Consider the following 25,583-nt stretch of genomic DNA (forward strand, 5'->3'; position numbering starts at 1 on the left):
CACTGTGAACCTTTGATCCTTACACGTGTCCCAGTGTCCATTTATCACCCCTTCCACTCTCTCTTCCCTGTTCCCAGGCGAGGCAGGAGTGCCCATCTTTTGTGGCAGAGGGGAAGAGAATATGTGGGGGCTCAATTTCCACAGCCACATCCCTTAACTTTTCAGCGATCGCCTACCTGGGAAACGAAGACTTTTTCTTAGACCATCCAATGTTGTTATATCTTATGGTAGGCTATGGCATTTACATGTGACTTAAAAACAGGGAATCTTCAAGAGAGTTACACCCACACATACAGAAAGTTAGGTTCGAAGAATTAGATTCAAGTTGTCATGGGGGTATGTCACAGGTTGGCATAAATGTGGGATTTCCTAACTTTCAAGGTCTTGACTTTATTTAATGGCTATTCTTTTAATGGTGTGTATGCACATGTATGTGCAAACACATGCCTGAAGGGTCAGATTAATTTGTTGTGGCTCTGGCACCTAGACCATGGCCCTGCCCCTGATTCTGTCCTGAGGCCTTGCCATTGCTTGGCCTCTTCCCAGGGGTGGACTCACACGGGCTACAGGGGCAGTTGCCTCCGGGCCCCCCAGGTGTGAGGGGCCCCAAGGCCTCATAACTCAATTTTGTTTAAACAATTCACTTTAATGGAACAAAAGAAATGTCCTGTCATTTAAGTATAACTTTAATATGCATCTTGAGTAATAACAAGTGACTACATTTTAAAGCATAAATAATGACATTACATTCATATTTTAATATATGGTGGGGGGAGGTCCTTGTGACTGTGTTGTTCAAGGGCTCCACCTGGTCTCAATCTGCCCTTGCCTCCTCTTCTCCCCCACCCTGTCTCTGGTCACTCCATGTTCTTGGTGTCTAGCAGAGGAATGAATTTACACTCCCAGGCTCATCAATTTAAAAGTTGTGTAGGTTTCCTTGCAGGATGAGGACTGGTAGGTCAGATAGGGAGCAATTGCTTGGTGAGACGTGTTCACCCACAAATGACAGGGTGCATTCATCTGAGAGCAGACTTATTCATTACTAAAATCATGGACTGAATAGAGAGACTGGATTTTTGGTTTTTACAACAATCTGCTTCTCACAAGTTCCCCCTTTTTGTCCTATGGCTGCAAAGGTGTCAACTGGCCACTTACACGTTTCCTTACCACAGAGACTACATAGTTATGCTAAACAGCCTGTTCCACCTTGCACTGTGCTGTAACACTATAGGGGTACCTTTCCCAGAATAAGAGCTCTGGCTAAGACTGCCTCTCTCATCACATCAAATTGAAAAGGACCTTGAGAGGTCATCAAGTACAGTCTGTTGCCATGTCAGCAGGACCAAGCATCATCCCTATCAGATGTTTTTAAGCTTATTTGCCACAGACCCTTGAAAGGGCCCCCTGAAGGATTGAGCTCACAACTCTGGGTTTACATGGCCAGGGCTCAAACCACTGAGTTATCCTTCCCCTTCAACAGGCACTATTCCAGTAAAAGGTATTACTTCACTCACTCTGTCTCTCATAAGCTAAATTATGAAGTAACTGAACTTTAAGGGTTAGAATCTTTTATTTTTGTTGGGTTTTTTTACACTATTTACTATGGAAGTTTTAACGGGTTTATAAATCCTTGCCATATAAATACCAGAAATAAAACAATAACAACAATAGTGAGGTGTGGTTTAAAAGAGGCAGTAATATCCTCTTCTAGATGTTTGAGTTAAGCACATCTCTAAAAAAGGGCATTGACTGAGTAGCCTTAGGAGGCATTGGAGCTCAGAAATTTATTTCTTAATGACATTTTCCTTTCTTGTTTTCCCTTTGCTCTCTGGAGTTAGTAAGTTATTGCTAGCATATGCCAGCTATAACATGCCAGTGTATATATAATATATCTAATGAATATCTAACCACTGCACTTGCTCAACTGCTTTAGGGCATGTCTACACTATAACCTTAAAATCGACCGATATTAGTTTCACGCACAATCACCTCAGTAATTAGGTTGATGGTGGGGTAGAAATTGTTGAAATCTCAGGCTATGTCTAGATGATGAAAAAAAGTTTAATTTAATAAAGTCAACTTTTTAATGCTATATTTTATAAAGTCAAAGTGTAGTGTCCACAAATGTTCAGAAAATTAACTTACCATGTCTGCATTGCCTCACCTACATTTAAATGCGTGAGTAATGTGTTGTGGGTACCTATCCCACAGTGCATTTTGCCCTTTTACACTCTGGGGTTTGGTGCCAGTGGCTTATGGGAAAAAACATGCCACAAGTGCTTGTGAGTGTCTGCTGTCACCATCCCAGAATGCAAAGCACCCACCCACACAAGAAAACAGTCAGCCAAATTTGCACCATTTTTTCTGGCCATTTTCCAAAGCCTGACCCTGGCTCACAGCACTAGCATAGATCCTCAGCTGCTTCTAGCCATTGCACAGTGTCTTATGGCCACTTCCCAGAGTGTTAGAGTATTTATTTAGACAAGGGAAGGACGCAATGGATGTGGAGGAAGAGGATGCATCTGCTGATAAAATTGAAGAACTGGACACCAGGAATATAGAAATCCTGGCTACACTAGATGCATTGCTTATAGATGAGCACCATTTCTGGAGATGTGAAACCAGTACACAGTGGTGGAACCACATTGTTTTGACTGCTTGGGATGACCAGCAGCGCGTGCAGAACTTCCGTACCCATAAGGCCACATCCATGGAACTTTGTGACTTGCTGTCCTCTGCTCTGAAGTGCAGCAATACCAAAATGACACCTGCTTTGACAGTTCACAACACTCACGAGCTATTGGTCAGTGGCAAGTCAATTTGGACAGCTCTACAGTGGGGACCATGGTGATGCAGGTAGCCAATGCAATCTGTCACTATCTCATGCAGAAGACTGTGAGCCTGGACAATGTCCAGAACATATTGGATAGCTTTGTTGCCATGGAGTTTCCTAACTGTGGTGGGGTGATAGATGGAATGCATAAATTCCATCCTGGACCCAGACCACCTGGTCTCAGAATACATAAATAGGAAAAGGTAATTCCCATGTTGTTGCAGGTGTTGGTGGATCTCAAAAGTCATTTCACTGACATCAAAGTGGGATGGTCAGGAAAGGTGACCAATGCATGCATTTTCAGAAATTCATATCTGTACAGAAAGTTCCTGGGTGGGTCTTTCTTCCCAGACCAGAAAATCAAGATTAGTGACATGGAGATGCCCATAGTTATACTGGGCGACCCTGGCTTATCCTTTGGTCCCTTGCCTCATGAAGCCATACACAGGCACTCTGGATGGCAGTCAGGAATACCTTAACTACTGACTGAACAAGTGTAGAATGGTGGTGGAATGTACCTTCGGCCATTTAAAAGCCAGTTTCGGGTATCTTTTGACCTGTTTTGGTCCTTTTTGAAACCAACATTCCTACTGTGATTGCAGCGTGCTTTATTCTACATAATATTTGTGTATCAGTAGGGCTTTCTGGGGTCTCCCCACATGAGTTGGAGGGGGACAGGACAGGACTGACCCCAAGGTTCACCTCTGGCTGGCAGTTGAAAGGATGGATGAGCAGGTGAGGTGCTCCTTGTGGCAGCACTGGACGCTTGCTCTCCTATGAGGTTCCTGGTCAGAAGCCTGTCCCTCAGCTCTGGTTTCAGAAGCTGGGTGCTTGCCAGCTGAAATCACAGCAGTCTTATGTTTTTCTAGTACTTTCCAGCCCACAGGGGTCTTCAGAGTCACAGGGATCACTGAAGCCATCTGGGGTGACCCTGAACAGCAAACAACACTGAACTCACTCTTGCATGATATTGCCTTAATACCAGCTCCCCCTTTGCAGTTACCGGAGAGACCATAGCTTCCCTCTTGCTGGAAGAAAACTGCAGCTTTCTCTGGCCTCAGCTTCTGGAGGCTGCAATTTGTGTTAGGCATCCAGTTGCTGCCTTTAGGAGCCCCAGATATGTGAAAGGAATGAATCTCTGTCCCAGAAAGCACCCTGCTGATTTTTTCCACTTACCTGTGTTGTTGGGTAAACACAGGGGAACAGAGCTGCATGCTACCCTGCATGTCTTCAGGTGATGAATAGGAGGGGGCCTCTCCTGAGAGGTTTGCTGCAAAATAAGTCCACAACCAAGACCCACGCCCTTCCCTGCTCTCAACAACCTCCACCCACAACCACCCCAACATGCACACTACAAGCCTTAACCCTCACACCACCGCCACCCAGGGAGGGGACCCCACACCCACCTCACTCCAACTCACTCCCACCAAAAACACCACCACCACCACCTCCTCAATGGCCTGCCCCACGCAACACTCATGCACACACACCCGCCCCACCAACACTCCACACACGCTTTCTTCCCTCTCCCCGACTCATCACATCGCATTGCACCGCACCCCACTGCACCGGGGGAAGGCCTGAGCTTCCTCGCCCGCCTTCCCCCCCCCCCCCCGGCTCCTGACACGCAGGCAGGCAGGCAGAGGGAAAGGCCTCAGCCCCCGCAAGACCGCTGCGCTGCCTTGGCCTCACGGCTTCCCGGCTCCCACACGGCAGACGCCTGCCCCACTCAACCCCCGCCGGGGCCAAAAGCTGCCTACAGCACCTGGGATTCCCAGGTGGTCACCCATCCAGGTACTAGCCAGGCCCGGGACGGTTTACCTTCCGAGATCGGACGAGATCGGGGGCATTTGGTCCGGGATGGCCGTAGGCCCCCAGCTCCCCGGGCTTTAGTGTCAACAGCCTGGCCTCAGTAAGCCCGGCCCTAACAATTAAGCTGGAGGCCCGGCCAAGGGAAAACTTCCTCTGAGCACGCCCAAGGGGAAGGGAGGACGAGGATGCCGGCCGCGGGACATGGCAGGACATGCACGTCAGACCCGGGAAGCTGTGTGCCCCCAAGGTCAACCCTGGCCGGGGTGGCGGAGTGGGGGCAAAACATTCCCTCAGCCTGGCAGCGGCATCCGGGTCAGCCCCGGGCGGGCAGGCGGGGCGCACAAAGTCGGGGCGTGGACGCCGTTTCCACCTGGGGCAGCGAAAGCTCTCTTTTTTCCCGGTCCGGCGGTGGGCGCCACGTCAAGGCCGGGGAACTGCGGCCCTCAGGTCGACCCCGGGCCGGGGCGGCGGAAGATCTTTTTTTTTCCAAGTCCGGCCAAGGACAGCAGGTCAACCCCGTTCGGGCATGGCGACAGAGAAATTTTCCAAGTCTGGCCAGGACCCCAGGTCAACCCTCCTCATTGCAACGGGTTGATCTGGTGGCCGGCTGTGCCCCGGAAGCCTGAAAGGGTTCACTGTTGACCTGGTCGCCTGACCTAGGGTTCCAAGCGGTCGGTCGCTTCTCAGCATCGTTCCCACCTGCCGCCACTGGGGAGCTTTCCGTCTACTCGGTCTCGACAGGTACCAGGAGATTACTGAGAGCAGGGTTGTCTGGCCCTCGCATGTAGAGACTGAGAGCTGAGAGAGACCGACCGTTCTGTGAAGGCCCTTCTGGGGGACTCGGACGAAGGACTTGGGCGGACGGCTGAGGGGACGTCTCCCACGGGTCCAGGTGGTGTCTTGGGCCCAATCCTCTGGAGAGGGAGCTCTCGAGGGAGGCTTGGCGCATGTCCACGGGGACGTCCGCTGGGAGCGAGGCCTCTCTCCTCCTTCTGATCGATGGGGCGCTCGCAGACTAGACGGAGAGGGCCTTTCACGGGCTGGCACCTTTCCCGCGGTGGGCAGGGATTGCGCCGGTGTTCAGGCAAACCGGGACCCTCCTCCTCCTTCTCTTCCGCACCCGTGTTTGGAGGGACGTTCCCTGGCAGGGGAGGGACCCCTTCCACCCCACACGGGCTCGTTGGGCACCGGGCATGGGCCCGTCCCACGGCCCTCTAGTGCGCTGCATCCTTCATGGGGTGGGGCCAACCCCCCCCTGGCCGGCCGTTTGCTTTGGTCGCGTGAGGCCAAGCGGCACTGTCAGCCTACCCAGGGGTCCGAAAACCCAGCCTGCCGTGAGGTGCAGCGGGGGCCACACGCAGTGGCGAGAGTGAGCAGGGGCGCACTGCGGTCATCCACCGCGCGGTGGGACCCTTGTACTGCCCTCTTGCTGGAGCCCCGGTACGGAACCCCTCCGCTGTCCTCCCGGGCCTGGGTCGCTGCCTTCTCTAGCGGGTTTCCTGAAAGGCATGTGCGGCGTGGGCCGCGGCGCCGACACGAAGCCACAGTGAGGAAAAGACGGGTGGCAGAAGAAGGGTCGCCCAATTGGAAGGTGGGGGGCAGTTGGCAGGTGCAACCCTCCCCCCCGCCCGTGGCTGCCTGTCCTCCTTCCTCGGCGTCAGCCCAGGGTGTGCCGGAGGGGTTGGTCCGCCAGCCCTCTCCCGGCCATCACCTGGGCGTGCTGTGGAATGCAGGAAGCGGCGGGTTTCCTCTCCCGCCGTTCTCCCGCAGGCCTGGACCTCGGAGTGTAACGTGGGCTGCCTGGGAAGGCGTGGGGACAGGAGGCTCTCTTCGGAGGCTCACCCCGTCCCTTCCGCTGTTGCTCCCAGGCGTCTCCCGGGGTGCTCCCGGGCGAAACGGCCCCGGGTAGTTGGGAGGAGCGGACGTCCCTGCTCCTTCTGCCGACGGGCCATGGCTTCATCGCCGCCAACGTCGCGCCCTCGCCGTGCGCCGAGGCTGATCTGGAGGGGATCCGCCATCCCCATCGGTCCTCTCCTCTTGCCATGCTGTGGGCCCCTGCTCCTTCCCCATGGGGGGAAGGCTGGCGGGGCCTGCCGGGCGGGGGTGGCACCCCCCGCCCACTGCCGCTCACCCCCGGAGCAGCGCGGCTACCTGGTTGATCCTGCCAGTAGCATATGCTTGTCTCAAAGATTAAGCCATGCATGTCTAAGTACACACGGGCGTGACACTGAAACTGCGAATGGCTCATTAAATCAGTTATGGTTCCTTTGGTCGCTCCAATCCTTACTTGGATAACTGTGGTAATTCTAGAGCTAATACATGCCGATGAGCGCTGACCTCCGGGGATATGTGCATTTATCAGACCAAAACCAACCTGGGCTCGCCCGGCTGCTTTGGTGACTCTAGATAACCTTGGGCCGATCGCACGCCCCCATGGCAGCGAGGACGCATTTGAATGTCTGCCCTATCAACTTTTGATGGTACTTCCTGTGCCTACCATGGTGACTACGGGTAATGGGGAATCAGGGTTCGATTCCAGATAGGGAGCCTGAGAAATGGCTACCACATCCAAGGAAGGCAGCAGGTGCGCAAATTACCCACTCCCGACCCGGGGAGGTAGTGACGAAAAATAACAATACAGGACTCTTTCGAGGCCCTGTAATTGGAATGAGTACACTTTAAATCCTTTAATGAGGATCCATTGGAGGGCAAGTCTGGTGCCAGCAGCCGCGGTCATTCCAGCTCCAATAGTGTATATTAAAGTTGCTGCAGTTAAAAAGCTCATAGTTGGATCTTGGGATCGAGCTGGCGGTCCGCCACGAGGCGAGCTACCACCTGTCCCACCCCCTGCCTCTCCGTGCTCCCTTGATGCTCTTAACTGAGTGTCCTGGGGGTCTGAAGTGTTTACTTTGAAAAAATTAGAGTGTTCAAAGCAGGCCGGTCGCTGGAATACTCCAGCTAGGAATAATGGAATAGGATTCCGGTTCTATTTTGTTGGTTTTCAGAACTGGGGCCATGATTAAGAGGGACGGCCAGGGGCATTCGTATTGTGCCGCTAGAAGTGAAATTCTTGGACCAGCGCAAGACAGACCAAAGCGAAAGCATTTGCCAAGAATGTTTTCATTAATCAAGAACAAAAGTCAGAGGTTCGAAGACGATCAGATACCGTCGTAGTTCTGACCATAAACGATGCCGACTCGCGATCTGGCGGTGTTATTCCCATGACGCGCTGGGCAGCTTCTGGGAAACCAAAGTCTTTGGGTTCTGGAGGGAGTATGGTTGCAAAGCTGAAACTTAAAGGAATTGACGGAAGGGCACCACCAGGAGTGGAGCCTGTGGCTTAATTTGACTCAACACGGGAAACCTCACCCGGCCGGGACACGGAAAGGATTGACAGATTGATAGCTCTTTCTCGATTCTGTGGGTGGTGGTGCATGGCCGTTCTTAGTTGGTGGAGCGATTTGTCTGGTTAATTCCGATAACGAACGAGACTCTGGCATGCTAACTAGTTATGTGACCCCCGAGCAGTCGGCGTCCAACTTCTTAGAGGGACAAGTGGCGTTCAGCCACCCGAGATTGAGCAATAACAGGTCTGTGATGCCCTTAGATGTCCGGGGCTGCACGCGCGCTACACTGACTGGCTCAGCTTTTGTCTACCCTACGCTGACAGGTGTGGGTAACCCGTTGAAACCCATTCGTGATGGGGATCGGGGATTGCAATTATTCCCCATGAACGAGGAATTCCCAATAAGTGTGGGTCATAAGCTTGCGTTGATTAAGTCCCTGCCCTTTGTACACACCTCCCGTCGCTACTACCCATTGGATGCTTTAGTGAGGTCCTTGGGTCGGCCCTGCCGGGGTCGGTCACGGCTCTGGTGGAGCGCCGAGAAGACAGTTGAACTTGACTATCTAGAGGAAGTAAAAGTCGTAACAAGGTTTCTGTAGGTGAACCTGCAGAAGGATCATTAATGGGGTTGCACTCAGCCAGCTCGGGTCCCCGACGGCGGTGCGGCCACCCCCATGCGCTCATCACATGGCAAACGAGGCCTCGGACGCCTCCCCACGTTCAGGATGGGACCCCGGCAGCAGGGCCCTGGGCGCGGGGAGGGCCGGGTGCCCCCTTCCCCCCCCATGCGCTTGCTCTGTCCTCCACCCTGGGCAGCCGGGGTGGGGGGGGCGGGAGGGCGAAGCCGACCCAGCGAGGAAGGGGGTCCTCCTCACAGTGCCGGGCCCCTGCCGGGGCCGTCCCTCGGCGCTTGCTCCTGCCCCCCCGTGCATGTACCCAAGCCGTACCTCCAGAGACTGATCCGCCCGCCAGGGCCGTCCGTCCGCCCGCCCTTTCCCAAGTGCCTTCCCCTCCCTGCTCCGCGCCAAAACCCTTTCACCCGGACCGCGCTTCATGCTGCTTCGGCTCGTGTGAGGGCACGGGGAACCGAGAGACCGGGTAAGGGCGTGTTTGTAGGGGTGGGAGGGGCCAGGAAGGGAGACGTGCGGTGCGGGCGACCTGTCGTGGATGAGGATGCGCTCGCCGAAGGCACGCGGCCGGGATGGCGACTGGGACAGGAGGGGCGGGTTTGCCCTGGGTGGCCCCAGTCGCGTCTGCCTCTCGGGCGTGCCAGGAACGGAGGGAAACCTCAGATCCCCGGGAGAGGACAAGACCGTGGCAGGTGGCCGCGTGGCACGCCTTCTGGGACGGTGCCCCTGCGAGGCGCGTGGAGCCAGCTGGCGGGTGCTGGGCAGCACTCCACGGGCCATCCCGTCGACGCTCTGCCCGCAGCCTGGCTGTACGGCGGGCGTCGGCATCGGGGATGCCCCAGAGGGGTTGGAACCATTTCCCTCACCCCAGGAGCCAGGTACCTAGCGCACTCTGCGGGCTGTGGGGCCCGTGGAAGGCGGCGGTTCAAAGACTTGTGCGGCCTGAATCGGCCCGAGGGGTGCCACACGGCCTCGTGACCATGGCGGAGGGCGGCGTGCCGAGAGGTGGAAGGATGTCCGAGGACGCCCATGCCCCCTCGTCGCCACCCCTCTCCCTTCCAGCAGACCCACCCCCTAGCCCTCGGGAAGTCCAGGACGGAGAGGGGCTACCCTGCCTCCCCTCTCCGCGGAGGGACCGAAAGGCCTACGGCCCGTCTGCTGGCGTCCCATTTCTCTCGGAACCCCCCTTCCCCACGCTCCAGTGTGAGGGTGGGGCGGGAAAAGGGTGGGGCGGGTTCATTCTGTAGCCTGTGGCTGTGGCTGCCTGGCCCTTCCGAGCCAAGCACCTGGACTGCCATCAGTCTGGGAGGGCGCGTGCCCTCCCGGCAAAGGGCTTGTTTTGTTTTCCCACCTGTGTGACGGTGATGTACGAAGGGCGTGTCGCGCACCGAGGCGGGCTGCCTCCGGTCGGGCAGGACGCCCCACGAGGGGAGAGGTTGGGGGTCGGGTGTGGTGTGCGGGCTGCGAGTGGCGGCCCGCCGCCCCTTGCTCCCTTCTGTGATCCCTACTGTGTGGACAGCAGACCGGGACCCTCCTGGTGTTTGGAGCGGACAAGGAACACCCCCCCATGATGCCTGCAGGGCTCTGGCCGTGTGGCTGTGAGGGCCGGGGGGGGGAGGGAAAGGCGCGTGCCTCCTGAATCGGGAAAAAACCAAAAATCAATCATGACAAGTCTTAGCGGTGGATCACTTGGCTCGTGCGTCAATGAAGAATGCAGCTAGCTGCGAGAATTAATGTGAATTGCAGGACACATTGATCATTGACACTTCAAATGCACTTGCGGCCCCGGGTTCCTCCCAGGGCTACACCTGTCTGAGCGTTGCTTGAAGCTCAATTGTCTGCACGGCTGCGTTGCCGTCGGTGGGTCGTGGCCCTCTTCGCCTGTTGGCACGGGGGACCGTGAGTGACCCTGCCCGGTGGGGCATGCTCTGGCGTAGACGCGGCTGGGGAGTCGCAGGCTCCGGGGTTGCTGGTCCGTCGACCCCCCTCTTTTCCGTTCTGGGAAGGGAAGGGATGTGGCCTCTCCCCCACCATCACCTTCATTCCCCCAAAGTCAGACCCGATGCCCCAGAGCACCTGCTTCGGGGAGCTCGTCCTGTACATGGAGGAGCGCTGTCATGGCGGCTGTTCCCGCGTGCCTCCGTCGCCCCATCCACTCTCCCGGGTCCCCCCCGGGGGACATTGCATTGGGGCGGATGGGGAAGTGCTGGGTCGGCCGTTGGGGGGAGCCGGCTCCCGGGTGCCGAGGGGAGATGGGCCTGCCCCCGCATGGCTGTCTGTGGCGACACGGCTGCCCGTAGGGTTCCACGGCCCCCTCCCCTGCCCCGGGTCAAGACAGCGCATGGCCGACATTGGGTGCTTGGTGCGCGGGCCGAAGTGGGCGGGCCGCGAGGAGGGCTGTCGCAAAGCCACAGGTCCAAAGGGGGGGAAGCGGACGGTACGCGCGCGTGACGGTGGAGGAGTGTGGTGGGGACGTGAAGTTTGCCAGGGCGCTCAGGTTGCGAACCACGTCCCCTCGTCCGCTCACGCCGCTGGCCGCCGCCCACCCCCCCCCACGGCTGTCCGCGACGACGCCCCCCTCGCTTCGGTCCCGGCCTCGCTGGCGCACGTTCCTCTCTCATCGCCCAGCGGCCAGGCCCGTCACGTCGACCCCTTTCCGTGAGTCGCTCTCTCCACCTGCGCTGGGCCATTCGTCCCTCTGAGCCGATCGGGTCCCCTCCGGAGTCGAAGCACTTCCCAGGGCGGCGTGCGCGTGCGCTGCTGCCCCTGGTTCCCCATCCGACTGCGACCTCAGATCAGACGTGGCGACCTGTTGAATTTAAGCATATTAGTCAGTGGAGGAAAAGAAACTAACCAGGATTCCCTCAGTAACGGCGAGTGAACAGGGAAGAGCGCAGTGCTGAATCCCCGTCCCGCGGTGGGGTGCGTGAAATGTGGCGTACAGAAGACCCACACCCTGGTGCCACTCTTGGGGGCTCAAGTCCTTCTGATCGAGGCACAGCCCGTGGACGGTGTGAGGCCGGTAGCGGTCCCCGGCGTGCCGGGATCGGGTCTTCTTGGAGTCGGGTTGTTTGGGAATGCAGCCCAAAGCAGGTGGTAAACTCCATCTAAGCAGAGGAAACATGACCAGGGTGTGATGGGGCTCTGGTTGGCATTTGATGTCCCAACTAAAAATCACAAGTGCCCGATGGCAATTTTGTGGCATGGTGTATGTCTGGGATACTGGGTCCCTGGATTACTTTGGATAATCCAAATGGCATATGAACCATGATTTGGTCACTAGCATTCATGGGAACATGACTCCTTATGTCACCCAGGGAAGACATCCCTGTCAGAAAATTTCTTACTGCCTTGTGGGTAGGTTTGGGGGATCCAAAGCCTATGGAAGTAAACCCAGACAGAAAATCCGGAGTGGAGACCCTAAGGCAGTTCGCAGGGAGGATTCATCCAACCTGCTTTCCGGCAGCCCCTGGTCAATAAGGTGGTGACCTGCCACATCTGTCTTCTTCATTGGGTGCATGGGGGTAGACCAAAAATCGAAAAGTAGGTGTAGATGATGTACCTGCCATAAAATGAAATAATTAATCAACTTGCCTCCGGTAGCTGGGACGTGCGGACCATGCATCCAAGGCCTGAATCTGCCCAGGAGCTTATGAACACAGACTCAATATGCAAAACTGCAGTCATAGATCAACAGCTACACAAACCGAACGTCGACATTGCTGCTGTCCAGGAAACCAGGCTGGCAGATGCTGAGTCAGTGAAAGAAACCAACTATACTTTCTTCTGGAAGGGCTGGATTTCAGAGGAGCACCACCTCTATGGAGTTAGATTTGCTGATCGGAACAATCTGCTGAAATCTATCAATACACTCACAGCTGAATCAGAACACGTTATATCCTTCAAGTTCTGCACCAAGTCAGGATATGTCAACATCATCAGTGCTTATGCATCCACATTGGCGTCGTGCACTGAAGGATCACTTTTATTATAATCGTCAGAAAGTTATTGACTCCTTTCCAACTCCTTTCTCCGGGCAAACAACTGTACATCCTTGGTGACTTCAATGCAAGAGTTGGATGCAACCATCAGTCCTGACCCATCTGCCTCAGTCATTGAGGTATTGGGAAAAATGAACAAAAATGGTCAAAGGCTTCTCAAATTCAGCTCTCAGAATCAGTGCTGCATCACTAATACTTTAACTTGAAAGAGTTTCACAGGGTTTCATGCTGCCACCTCAGATCCAGTCACTGGCATCAACTTGATCTTGTACTGGTAAACAGGAACAACAAAAAGTCTTGTGGCACCTTGTAGACTAACAGATATTTTGGAGCATAAGCTTTTGTGGGCAAAGACCTGCTTCATCAGATGCATGAGTGGGGGGTGGTGTTTACTGGACCCCACTCTTTAAATAGCCCTCTGAAAAGCGGGAGGGCAATAGCTGACAAGGTCTATTCATCAAGGTGGAAATGACCCAGTATCAACAGTACTTATCAAAAGAGGAAAAAACAAGTCAGATCAGACAGGGGAATGTGAGCCATTGTCAGTGTCTAATGGGGTGTCTAAAGTGTCTAAGCTTATCCTCCAAAATATCTGTTAGTCTATGAGGTGCCACAAGACTTTTTGTTGTTCTCAAAGCTACAGACTAACACTAACGAAGGGTCCTGTGGCACCTTATAGACTAACAGAAAAGTTTTGAGCATGAGCTTCCGTGAGCACAGACTCACTTCATCAGATGCTGGACTAACACTGCTACCTCTCTGATACTGGTAAACAGGAAATATCTCAACACAAATCCAAATTCCCAGGCTTCTTGGTAGCTATTTCAAATTTCCAGGCTTCCTATTACCTACTTCCTGTGCACCTGGAGAGCAGCAGAAATGCAAGTAGCCAGTGTGGACAACTGTGGGGCATTCTGTGATACATGTGGGACACCGCTGAAGGCCAATAAAAAACAATTTAAAGAAACATTGTTTCTACACTAGCATTATTTTGACCTTTTTAAATTTGAACTTGGCATTACACTGAGTCACACAGTCAACATAAGAAAGTCGACCTTAGTGCTCTTTAAAATTGACCTAATGGTATTTGCAGTGGGGACAGTGACATTGTAAAATCAAGCTAACTGCCCTAAAGTTGACTTTATGCTGTAGTGTAGACATAGCCCCAGTGGAATTCTTCAAGGGCCTCCTTCCTGTGGTTCCATATGATGATGGTGTTGTGGCTGTAGCGCAAGTAGAGGACAGGAGATGGATAGAGCTAGATGGGTACCAAGAAGTCACCTCTTACAGGACAGGTCCAATTAAGAAAATAACAGAACACTGCTGGCTATCACCTACAGTCCTTAGCTAAAACCTCTCCAGCACATCATCAATGATCTACAATCTATTTTGGAAAATGATCCCTCATGCTCACAGACCTAGGGAGGCAGGCCATTTTTTGCTTGTAAACAGCACTCCAACCTGAGGCAAATATCCACCAGCAACTACACACCACAGAAATACTTACTCAGGAACCAACCTCTGCAACAAAATCTGTTGCCAGCTCTGCCTGCATATCTATTTAAACAACATCATAGGATATAACCACAGCAGCTACATAGCCAGGGGCTCATTCACCTGCACAGCTACTAATATGATAGAAGCCATCAGGTGTCAGTAATGCCCTTTTCCCATGCACAGTGGCCAAACAAGACAGTCTCTATGCAAAAGACTAAATAGACACAAATCAAGCATCCAGTATGGTATCATACAAAAAACAGTAGGAAAACCACTCCAATCTCCCTGGATACACAGTAACAGATTTAAAGGTGGTCCTCCTTTAACAAAAATACATTCAAAAACAGGATTCCAGAGAAATTGCAGAGCTGCCATTCCTCTCCAACTTTGACACCATTAATCCAGGTATGAAGAGGAACTGGGAATGGCTGGCTCACTACAAAAGCAATTTTCCCTCTTTTGGTATTCATGTCTCCGCACCAGTTGTTGTGAGTGGGCCACATCAAGCCTGACTGAATCGGTCATCTTAGTACTGGTCTTCCACATGATAAGGTAAAGCCCTTGTTTTCAGTCTAGTATATTTATGCCAGCTCCTGTAATTTGCAATCCATTTATCTGACGAAGTGGTTCTCTGCCCTCAAAAGCTTTTGCCCAAATAAATGTTGGTCTTTAAAGTGCCACAGGACTCCTTGTTGTTTTTGTGGATACAGACTATCATGGGTACCCCTCTGATACTTATGAGGGACTCAGGGCCTACACAGTAGTCCTTATTACACTGATGTAAGTCCTATACCGCTAATGGATGTGGAATTATTGTGTCAGTGTAGAAAGGTATTTACATCAGTAGAAGCAAGGCTGTAGTATAAGCACTAACATACAGGTTTACTGACAGGGAGGGAGACAACAGGGGCCTGGAGCTCTTGGCCCCTTTGAAACACCATGGTAGTGCTGCTCTGCCACTCCACATGGCTCTGAGGGGGAGAGGAACCAAGCACCGTGACCTGAGCAGTGCTAAGGGCTGACTGTCCCATGTCCTGCTGTCTTCCACCATTGGTCCTGCCCCTTCCAGGTATATAAAGCAGACGCCCACTTCCACCTTGCTCCAGGGCCCTCGGTAGCTGTTGGCCCCACTGCAGACGTACTTGGGTTGACATAAGGCAGCTTATGTTGACCTAATTCTGTAGTGTAGAGCAAGTGTTAGTCAACAAGTGGAGGAATATAGGAAAATTTTAGCCTGTTCCTTGCCATTGACCACCTATTCCTTGCCCAACCTTTCCTGGGAGGCGGTGGGCGAGGAGCTTCATTTATTTCTGTGCTGCACACCCAAGTGCAGGTGTGTGGATTGATTCATAATGTGGCATTAAGTTAGCAATGCTGCTATTTTATTAATCATTATTCAGTGGGGAAGATGAAGGACCAGTGCTAGTTTCCCCCTCTTCAATGGGGCCATTATGTGTATTTGTTCCATTGTGATTGTACAAATTAGGGGCATAATTAAGCACTTAAAGTGTTTGAATTTCTTCCTCTTGAATTGCCACCGTTAGACTCCAGAGTCTTAAGGACACCCTTAAGAAAAGGACACCATAAGTTTCTCAAAGCCGTAGTTTCAAGCTGCCTGCAGACTCAGGAAGACAGTTATATCAATTTGGCATTAATTGCACTTGATTCATATCTGGAAAGCTTCTTCAGCACCAAAATGACTAAAAACTTTTTAAAAAATATGACGTGATGATACTAAGCTCTGCAGCTGTAACTCTCAGAATACAAAAGCTATGTCTACACTAGCCCCCCCTTTCAAAAAGGGGATGCTAATGAGACACTTTGGAATATGCTAATGAGGTGCTGCCAGGAATATGCAGCACCTCATTAGCATAATCCCAACTGCAGCGATTCAGAAGTGCCGTTTTTGAATTGTGCATCGCCCTTGTAGATAGGCATTTTGAAAGGACCCCCGGACTTTGAAATCCCCTTATTCCTAAAACCAAATAGGAATAGGGGGCTTTCAAAGTCCGGAAGTCCTTTCAAAAGGTCCCCATCTACATGGGCAGCGCAGGAGTTGAAAGCTGCACTTTTGAATTGCCACGCCCAGCATTATGCTAATGAGGTGCAGCATATTCGTGGCAGCATCTCATTAGCACTTTCTGAAGTATCTCATTAGCATCCCCCTTTCAAAAAGGAGGGACAATCTAGACATAGATTTAAATCCTTTGGAATACAATGTGGCTATCATGAGGTTGAATAACTACCACTGATGTCCAGACTGCAAGGCAAGAATTTCCTGCTAGTCTGTTGAAAATCTATTAACAACAAGCATGAGAGCAGGCAAATGATAATCTTTAAAGCTGTCTTTCCCCACTCCCTTTTGTACACCGAATACAAGCAAGAAATAGCAGAACGCGGCCTACCATTTCAGTTGATCCTAGAGAAAGTTTAAATACCGCAGACAGCATGTTTCATGAATGTGAAGGCACTTATAGTCGAGCACTGCGTTAGATTTGAATAAAGAGAAAAGTATAGCAATTATACCAACTGCATGTCTAGTGGTCTGTTGACTCTAAGTTTTAACTGTGTTATTTTTGCATGTTTAATTGTTGTAAGTGGTTCTACATCTATGGGAAAAAAGCCTCTGTTTATAATTTTGCTGATGCTTTCTGGAGTTAAAATGACATGATACACTAAAATATTTCAACCAAAGGAATAAATGCTGTGACACCTGACTCACTGAACATGCTGCCAGATAGTGAACCGTAATCACAATGATCAGACTGAATTTTTCCTGTCTGGGTTGCGCAGATTTCCTGTTGCTAATTGTGTCAGAAGTATTTTCTGATGCCACTGAGCATTCACAATATATACTAGCCCAGAAAACTAATTACATTTACACATAGAAACCCTTAGGCAAAGCAGGAGACTTTAAATCACGGATTACAAAAATTTGGATCTTTGCATCCACAGACTATTAAGGAACTTTGACAGATCAGAGTGGCTTCCTTCTGATATTTTTTGGTACCCAAGCCGTCTCTACGCTTGGCCAAGTTTTTGAAAGGGCCATGCTAACAGCCAAATCCGAGAATACTAGTGAGGTGCTGAAATGAATATTCAGTGCCTAATTAGAATGCTGCCAGCTGCTGCACTTCAAAAGTTCCATGTTTTGATGATGTACAGCTTGTCTACATGGGGCAATTTTCGAAAGGATCCCATGGACTTCAAAATCCCCTTATTCCCATCAGTCCCTGGCAATACAACTTTGGTTGCATTGGAATTTGTTCTCTTGACCGAAACAATGTGTGGCTCTGAGAGCAAAAAAGGATTTCCATTCATGCAGTACCAAGGCCCTACTGGTCCCTACATCTTATCGGGGTGTAGCAGAGATGGCCAAACGTACTGACCCACCGAGTGACATAACCTTCAGAAATTTGAAAGTCAGGACACACATATTGGGGCTTGGACCTTCAGGTCTGTGCAAGGCACTTATGAGTTATGGGCTTCAGTCAACTCCTGCTGAAGCCATACTCCAACTTCTGGAGCTCTGAAATGTCCGCTCCTCTCTAGGAAAAGAGAGCCCCTACCACCCCGCCACAGGGAAGAAGCACTGAGTTTTCTGCTCTCTGACTTTTTTTACTTGCTTGCACAGTAGAAGCAAGATGCGTTCTGACCTCTGCAAAGTGGTTGAAAAAGACATCTCTTCTGCTCTGTTAGCATCTCAAATCAAAACGTTGTAAAACCCACATGGTGGCCGCAGTTGTTAATACTGTCAGCTAGTAATAGCCTCACATCTCAGCTAGGAGAGCATGGGTTCCCAGGTTAGGGTTTATCCACTGGTGGCACTGCGGTGTTCCAGAAGACTATTGCATCATGGCAAATAATCCTTCCAAATAATCGTTAAACTGAGGACCTTTCCGCCCATCTATAAGGGGGTCCACGTGCTTGTGGGCATCCCTCTGTGGCAAAAGGGTGCCATGTAAGGTCCTTGCCTGATCGTCTGCAAGGCTATGTCTACAGTGACCTGTTGACAGAAGTGACTTTCGGAAGAGATTTTCCAACACGCTTCTGTGGACAGAATGAATCCACACAAAAGTGGATCGAAAAAGTAATGCACTCTGTCAACAGAGAGTGGCTGGACTGTCCAGCCCTCCCTTGACAGAATGACCAACAGGAAGCATGGTAGACAGGGCTGCCCAGTGACCCAGAAGCCTGTCTCTTGACAGAAGGCTCTCTGGAGTGGCCACTTAGCTTTTTTGTGGACAGATTTTGTCAAGAAAGGCCTTCTACCTTGTGGAGGACAGGCAGGAGACTGTTGATAGAAGTGCCAAGTACTGTCTACAGTATGTTGACAGAACACGTTTTTAGTGTGGAAGCGCTGTGGGTTTTGTTGACAAAACACTTTTACAACAACAAGTCCTGTGGCACCTTATAGACTAACAGATATTTTGGAACATAAGCTTTTGTGGGCACAGACCTGCTTCATAGGATGCATGAGTGGGGGCCGGGGGGGCACCCTCACCACAGGATTGTGTGGATATGTGGACTCTCTACTTTGACCCTATGCTACCAGCACCCCCAGCTTTCTTTGAGATACCACCGACTTCCTCAGGAAACTACAATCCATTGGTGACCTTTCTGAAAACACCATCCTGGCCACCATGGATGTAGAGGCCCTTTACACCAATATCCCACATGAAGATCGACTTCAAGCTGTTAAGAACACTATCCCTGATGAGACCGAGGCACAAATGGTGGTGGGGCTTTGTGACTTTGTCCTCACCCACAACTATTTCAGATTTGATGACAAATCTTACCTTCAAATCAGTGGCACTGCTATGGGCACCCACATGGCCCCCCAGTATGCCAACACTTTTATGGCTGACCTGGAACAACGCTTTCTCAGTTTTCGTCCCCTAGCGTCCCCCCCCTACCTGCGCTACATTGATGACATCTTCATCATCTGGACCCATGGGAAGGAGGCTCTTGAAGAGTTCCACCGTGTTTCAATAGTTTCCACCCCACCATCAACCTTAGCCTGGACCAGTCCACATGAGAAATTCACTTCCTGGATGACACTACTGTGCAGATGAGACAGTCACATAAATACCACCCTATACCGAAAACCCACGGACTGCTATGCTTATCTACACACCTCCAGCTCCCATCCAGGGCACACTACACGATCCTTTGTTTACAGCCAGGCACTAAGGTACAACTGTATTTGCTCTGATCCATCAGACAGAGACAAACATCTACAAGACCTTTACCAAGCTTTCCTCAAACTACAATACCCCCTAAGGAAGTGAGGAAACAGATTGACAGGTACCCAGAAGCCACCTGCTACAAGACAGACCTCGCACGGAAAACAAGAGAACACCACTGACCATCACATACAGCCCCCACCTAAGGCCTCTCCAACGCATCATCAGTGATCTGCAACCCATCCTGAACAATGATCTTTCACTCTCACAGACCTTGGGAGGCAGTCCTGTCCTCGCCTACGGACAGCCTGCCAACCTTAACCAAATCCTCACCAGCCACTACAAATCACAAACCAGTGACTCTAGGCCTGGAACCAGCCCCTGCAACAGTCCTCACTGCCAACTCTGCTCATATATCTACACCAGTGACATCACAGGACCTAACATCAGCCATACTATCAGGGGCTTCTTTACCTGCCCATCTACTAATATAATATATGCCATCATGTGCCAGCAATGCCCCACTGCAATTTACATCGACCAAACTGGATAGTCTCTACATAAAAGAATAAATGGATATAAATCAGACATCAGGAACGGTAATGTACAGAAGCCCTTGGGGGAACACTTCAATCTCCCTGGACACTCAGTGGCAGATTTAAGGGTGACGGTTCTGAAACAAAAACATTTCAGAAATCAAATGGAGAGAGAAATCTCTGAGCTGCAATTTATTTTCAAATTTGGCTCCATTAACCAAGAATTAAACAGAGACTGATAGTGGCTCACAGCTTACAAAACCAGCTTCTCTGCCCTGGGTGTTAAGATCACCCCATTAGACTCTGACAATGGCTTATATCCCCCATCTGATCTGACTTGTTTTTACCTCTTTTGATACCTACTATTGATAATGGGCCATTTCCACCTTGCTGAATAGACCTTCTCAGCTCTTTCTTTAAACCTGTCACTCACTGAGGACTTGATAGAGTTTGTCATGGGCCCATAGCCGATGTAATTTTAGGGAGAAACTTTGCACATTTGAGCTGCGTCTACACATGCACGCTACTTCGAAGTAGCGGCACCAACTTCGACGTTAAGCAGCGAGACGTCGAAGTCGCTAACCTCATGAGGAGATAGGAATAGCGCCCTACTTCGACGTTCAACGTCGAAGTAGGGACCGTGTAGACGATCCGCGTCCCGCAACGTCGAAATTGCCGGGTCCTCCATGGTGGCCATCAGCTGGGGGGTTGAGAGATGCTCTCTCTCCAGCCCCTGCGGGGCTCTATGGTCACCGTGGGCAGCAGCCCTTAGCCCAGGGCTTCTGGCTGCTTCTGCGGCAGCTGGGGATCTATGCTGCAGGCACAGGGTCTGCAACCAGTTGTCAGCTCTGTGTATCTTGTGTTGTTTAGTGCAACTGTGTCTGGGAGGGGCCCTTTAAGGGAGCGGCTGGCTGTTGAGTCCGCCCTGTGACCCTGTCTGCAGCTGTGCCTGGCATCCCTATTTCGATGTGTGCTACTTTGACGTGTAGACGTTCCCTCGCTGCGCCTATTTCGATGTTGGGCTGAGCAACGTCGAAGATGAACATCGACGTTGCCGGCCCTGGAGGACGTGTAGACATTATTCATCGAAATAGACTATTTCGATGTTGGCTGCACGTGTAGACGTAGCCTTGGAGAGCTGAGGAGGAAAATCTTTATCTGATGCTGTTTATTGCTGGGCTGCCAGCACTGCTTCAAGACCATGTAGGGCCACAGGCACTGGGGCAGCAGGAACCACATGGCTCCTGACATGAAGCTGTGCATGCACGGAGCAGCGGGGGAGAGGAGGGTGCATTCAAAAATGGTGGCCCTGGGGGAAAAAGGTGCTGGAATACTGTTCTGCGGCATTCTGGCAGATAAAAAGCCCTGTCACTCGCTACTCGAGCACTTGGCTTTCATACCACCATCACCTGAGTTGTATGTCAAAGTAAACAATATGCATCCTTACAGGTAAGACTACTGTTTCTTTCACATCTTGTATATGAGCAGGAAACAATGTCTCTAGTGAGAGAGTTTGTTTACATGTGCTTCAATAGATGTATTTCAAGGATGAGTGTTTAATTCTGCACTGTAATTACAGTAATTGTACACAATAGATGCTACCCTGAGTACAAAAAGAGAATAAGAGTATGTCTGTACTATGTGGAAGATTGGCCCAGTCAGGGTTGATTTTTCTGGGGTTCAGTTTTGAGTGCCTGGTATGGATGTGCAAAACCAAATTATCTGGGGTCAGCACTTACACTCTTCAATATCGTGAGGCACAAGGGAGGTCGATGGGAGACTTTCTCCTGTCAACCTCCCTCTGTAAGGACAGCCAGGGAGGTCGATTGTAGCTATGCAATTACAAAGCTACAATTGACTTTAGTGTCTAGTGTAGACCTGGCCTAAGACTTCTTGGTGGCATGAAAATCTAGCGTTCCCTGCTGTTTTGCCAATGACTGGGATGAAGTTCCCATTTTACTAAAGGGGGCTTTAAAGTCAATGATATAGTCAGACAGCTCCTCCACTTGAAGCATTTACAGCTTTTTCCAAGAATCTGTAATGCACTAGAGGTTACAGTATTATTCCAATTACTACCAGACTGTTACTGTACTTGTACTCTGCTTTCCTTTGGACTTCACAGAATTAGCAATCTGTATTCATTCTGTGGCCAAGGTCGCTGCCTCCAGAGGATGGCATAGGGGAACAAGGGCTCCAGAGACAACCTTTTTCGCTCCTCTTTTGGGTTTGATTTTTGGGGAGTGGAGCAAAACATCTGTTTGTTTCTAAGATTGAAAACACTTTTTAACATGTAAATCAAGAAGTTGCAGGTTTTGCTTTATCTATTTAAATTTCCTGGACTATGAGGCATAATCCAGTGGCTTTCATTTCGTAATCTGTGAATCTTGGAAGGGTCCTAAGATCTGCAAAGGGGTCTGTACTTCCCATTTGAAACATTTTAAAGATCTTCAAAGGACAGAAGATTGAAAACCATTGGCATAGGCTGTCAGCAAAACCATGCATCAGGCCCAGGAAGTCTAAGCGCAAGCAGTTTCCTCTAAACACAATGGTTTTCAGCCAGCGTGGAACTAATTTACTTCTCTAGAGACAAAAATTGTAACTGAAATATGGAGCTCAACAACTATGAAATACTTCCTGTAGTTTGTTAGAATAATAAGGGTTGTTTTAGGAAGAAGCTAAAACAAGCAGAAAACAAGGTTTGCATGCTGTGTGAAACTTGAGCCATCTATTGGCTTTTTTCAGGTAAAAATCTACAAATGCATAAAAAATTTTTACAATATACTATGGGGCCTTGCTCTGTGATATGCTTCTTCCTAATGAATATGCAATAGGATGTCCCATGAAAGGACTGCAGTGACAAAGTATTAGTCAAGAAGTATGGCTGGCTGAGATAAGCCCTTGATCACTTCTATCTGTTCCTCCTCTGGCCTATCCTGGAAGTCTTTTCACAGATTACTACAGACAGTATTTGCAGGATGAGGGAAGGTCAGGCTGGCTTCCTGGGCATGGGGAACAGGGGCACTCCTTAAAGGCTCCACTGCAGACTTGCCAGGTTCCCCCACTCTGGCAAGGGTCCCTATGGCTGTGGGTCTGCTTTGCACCCCAGGTGGCTCCTATCTATGAGACTGATGGAGTCCCCTTGCTCCCACTGCTACTCTGGGAGTGGCAGCAGCTGGACCTCCAGGCCTCTTTGAAATACCAGGTCTGGGGGCAACTGCCCCTTTACCCCCACCTGTCAGCAGGCTGTCATGCAACTATGCATCATGGTTGCTGTGAGCTCACTGAGTTTAATTTTTGAAATGAGTGGGGTTTATGAATCATTAACATATGTAAATCCGTGGAGCTGTATTGCTAAACCCACTTCATGGAAACCAAAACTTTCTTGTATCTTTGCGACTGCAGGCTGCCTCCAGTTCACCTAGTGGAAAAACAACTCATCCAGGCTGGTACATATTCTCTAAAGCTGAGACCGAGATCACTGTTACCACTTCTGTGCATGAAGGGTGAATAGCTCAGGAAAATTGGGTGTTGCCTCGGCTTGAGGAATTAGCAAAAGTCTGCACCATTTTATTTCAGCAACAGGGGAAGAGGGCAGGCAACTAAACATTGGCATTACTTAAAGCTATGAGAGCTTTTACAGTATGAAACATATGCTACAAAATCAATAATGCCCAGAGGAAGGAAAAGTACAGAAGATGGGCCAAATGTAAGACTAACACATACCCGTTTGATTCAAAAGAAACGAGTCCAATTTGCACTTCAGTAACTGAATTAATAATTTGGCCACATTTCAGAGTGGTCTCTGCATGGCACACATACGAGTGGCCACAGTGGAGATAAACTAGCTGGATCTGAGGTTTGGTCTATGCTGCAGAGTTAGTTTTATGCAAGGCAGTATACATAGACCTAACTCTGCAGGCTAAGTCTGCATGGCAGAGCTATTTTGGTATACCTCGGTATCCCAAAATTGCTACTCTGTGTCTTTGAAACATGCCTGTTAATTCAAAATGTTTAGGCATCCCCTGTATACCTTGTTGCAGGAGAAGTAAGGGATGCTTGGAAATAGTGCAGTATTTTGACATTTAGTGACGTTTAGACAGTGCTAAATATAGAAATAACCTATTTTGAAATAAACTCTAAATACGATATGCAATTTGCACTTCGCAAATTTTATCTTATTTTGAGTTTAGGATGCTGTGTAGCTGTAACCTAAGCATGTACATCAAAAATTTGCTCCCATTGTGCCAACTTAATAATGCCATCTCTGCAAGAGGTGTAAAATTTGTGTTTAAGCAGTTATGTGAATAGCTGCATCAGCCTGGGCATCTCCTGGCTTACATTGACTATTATTGGCTTTCAGAAGCCAACCCACAATTTCCTGCATTGCCAAGACAGTCTGGCAAGGACACACCACTGACACCAGGAGAGTTATGTGAACACCAAAACCAAAACGCTGTGTCGAAGCACAGCCCCAAGGGGGCTTCCAGAAGGAAGCCTGTCTTCCGGTGGCCCCTTCTTCCTGGAAAATTTTTGGGAAGAAGGGGCCTTCTGGAAGCCCCCCCAGAGCCACACTTCTACACAGCATTTTGGAGTCCAGAAGAATGGTCTTCTGGACTCCAAATCATGTGACATGATGCTAATGAGGCATGGGGAATTTGCATCCACACTTCATTAGCATATTTCACACCGTGTATTAGCATGCCACTTCCAAGGGAAGTGGCCTGTGTAGAAACAGCCCTTGAGTGGTCCCTTAGTTTATTAGGAGTAGTTAGATCCTATTCTATTTGATCTTGTATTTAGTTTTGACAGGGAGTATCTTTCCCAGACCCGAAGGAGTACTGTGCAGCTTGAATGCTTGTCTCTCTCACTAACAAAAGTTGGTTGGATGATATATTATTACCTCACCCATCTCATCTCTTAACCCAGACATTCAGTACCAGTGCAATGTCTACACGGGCACAAATCTTTGAAATAGCCATGCTATTGAATATTCAGCGCCACTTTCGAAAGTGTGCGGCTCAGCGTGGCTAGAAGGGGGTCCTTTTCAAAAGGACCCTGCACCTTTTGAAATCCCCTTATCCCACTCACTGATTGGGATAAGGGGATTTCGAAAAGTGTGGGGTCCTTTCGAAAAGGATCCCCTTGTAGCTGCACCGAACCGCACGCTTTCAAAAGCGGCACGGCTGGAAGCGTCCTAATGCTAATGAGGCGCTGAATATTCAATTCAGCGCCTCATTAGTAATCTTCGAAATATGGCTATTTCGAAGATTTGTGCCTGTGTAGACACAACCTATGAGTTGGAAGCTTTGTGTCTGCAAATGAAGAGCCATGAGAAGTCTACAACCTGCTTCTTCAGAGTTAGCGCAAGGTTTCCTGAGGTTGATCACACCACTCTAATCTTTCCCAAGTGAGGCACTTGGTACATGCAACTTCTGTAGACAGATAAGCCCTAGTGTCCTGATCAGAGAGAGAGCCACATGGTATTTCTTAGCTGGTGAGTAGAGGGCTTTTTTTTCTCTTTTGGGATACAGTGTCTTGTCTAATCTGTTATGCAATCACCATTGCCATCGTATCTCTACTACTCTCTTAGAGCCAGCTAATGTGTCTAATGTAAAGACTGGGGCACAAGTACTAGTCATGCAGGTCAGCAAACAGGAGCCCATACCATATGTGATAGACCCAGGCCCACAGCCAGCTACAGCACCCTTGTGGAGGGGAGATATACAGGCAGCTGAGTGTGTGC

General features: G+C 50.3%; 1 protein-coding gene, 2 non-coding genes and 1 pseudogene across 3 annotated transcripts in view; 3 read left to right on the forward strand and 1 right to left on the reverse strand.

Moving 5' to 3' along the window:
- Positions 1 to 25,583, forward strand: part of LOC142012915 (uncharacterized) — an 86,669-nt gene that overhangs the window by 41,874 nt on the left and 19,212 nt on the right. The window lies entirely within an intron of this gene.
- LOC142012940 (5S ribosomal RNA) lies at positions 4,587 to 4,705 on the reverse strand. The gene has a single exon (XR_012645505.1). It is a non-coding gene; the product is annotated as a 5S ribosomal RNA (ribosomal RNA).
- Positions 6,794 to 8,613, forward strand: LOC142012959 (18S ribosomal RNA; annotated as a pseudogene).
- Positions 10,290 to 10,442, forward strand: LOC142012960 (5.8S ribosomal RNA). The gene has a single exon (XR_012645518.1). It is a non-coding gene; the product is annotated as a 5.8S ribosomal RNA (ribosomal RNA).

The sequence above is a fragment of the Carettochelys insculpta genome, chromosome 4 (genome assembly GCF_033958435.1).
Source record: "Carettochelys insculpta isolate YL-2023 chromosome 4, ASM3395843v1, whole genome shotgun sequence".
NCBI lineage: Eukaryota > Metazoa > Chordata > Testudines > Carettochelyidae > Carettochelys > Carettochelys insculpta.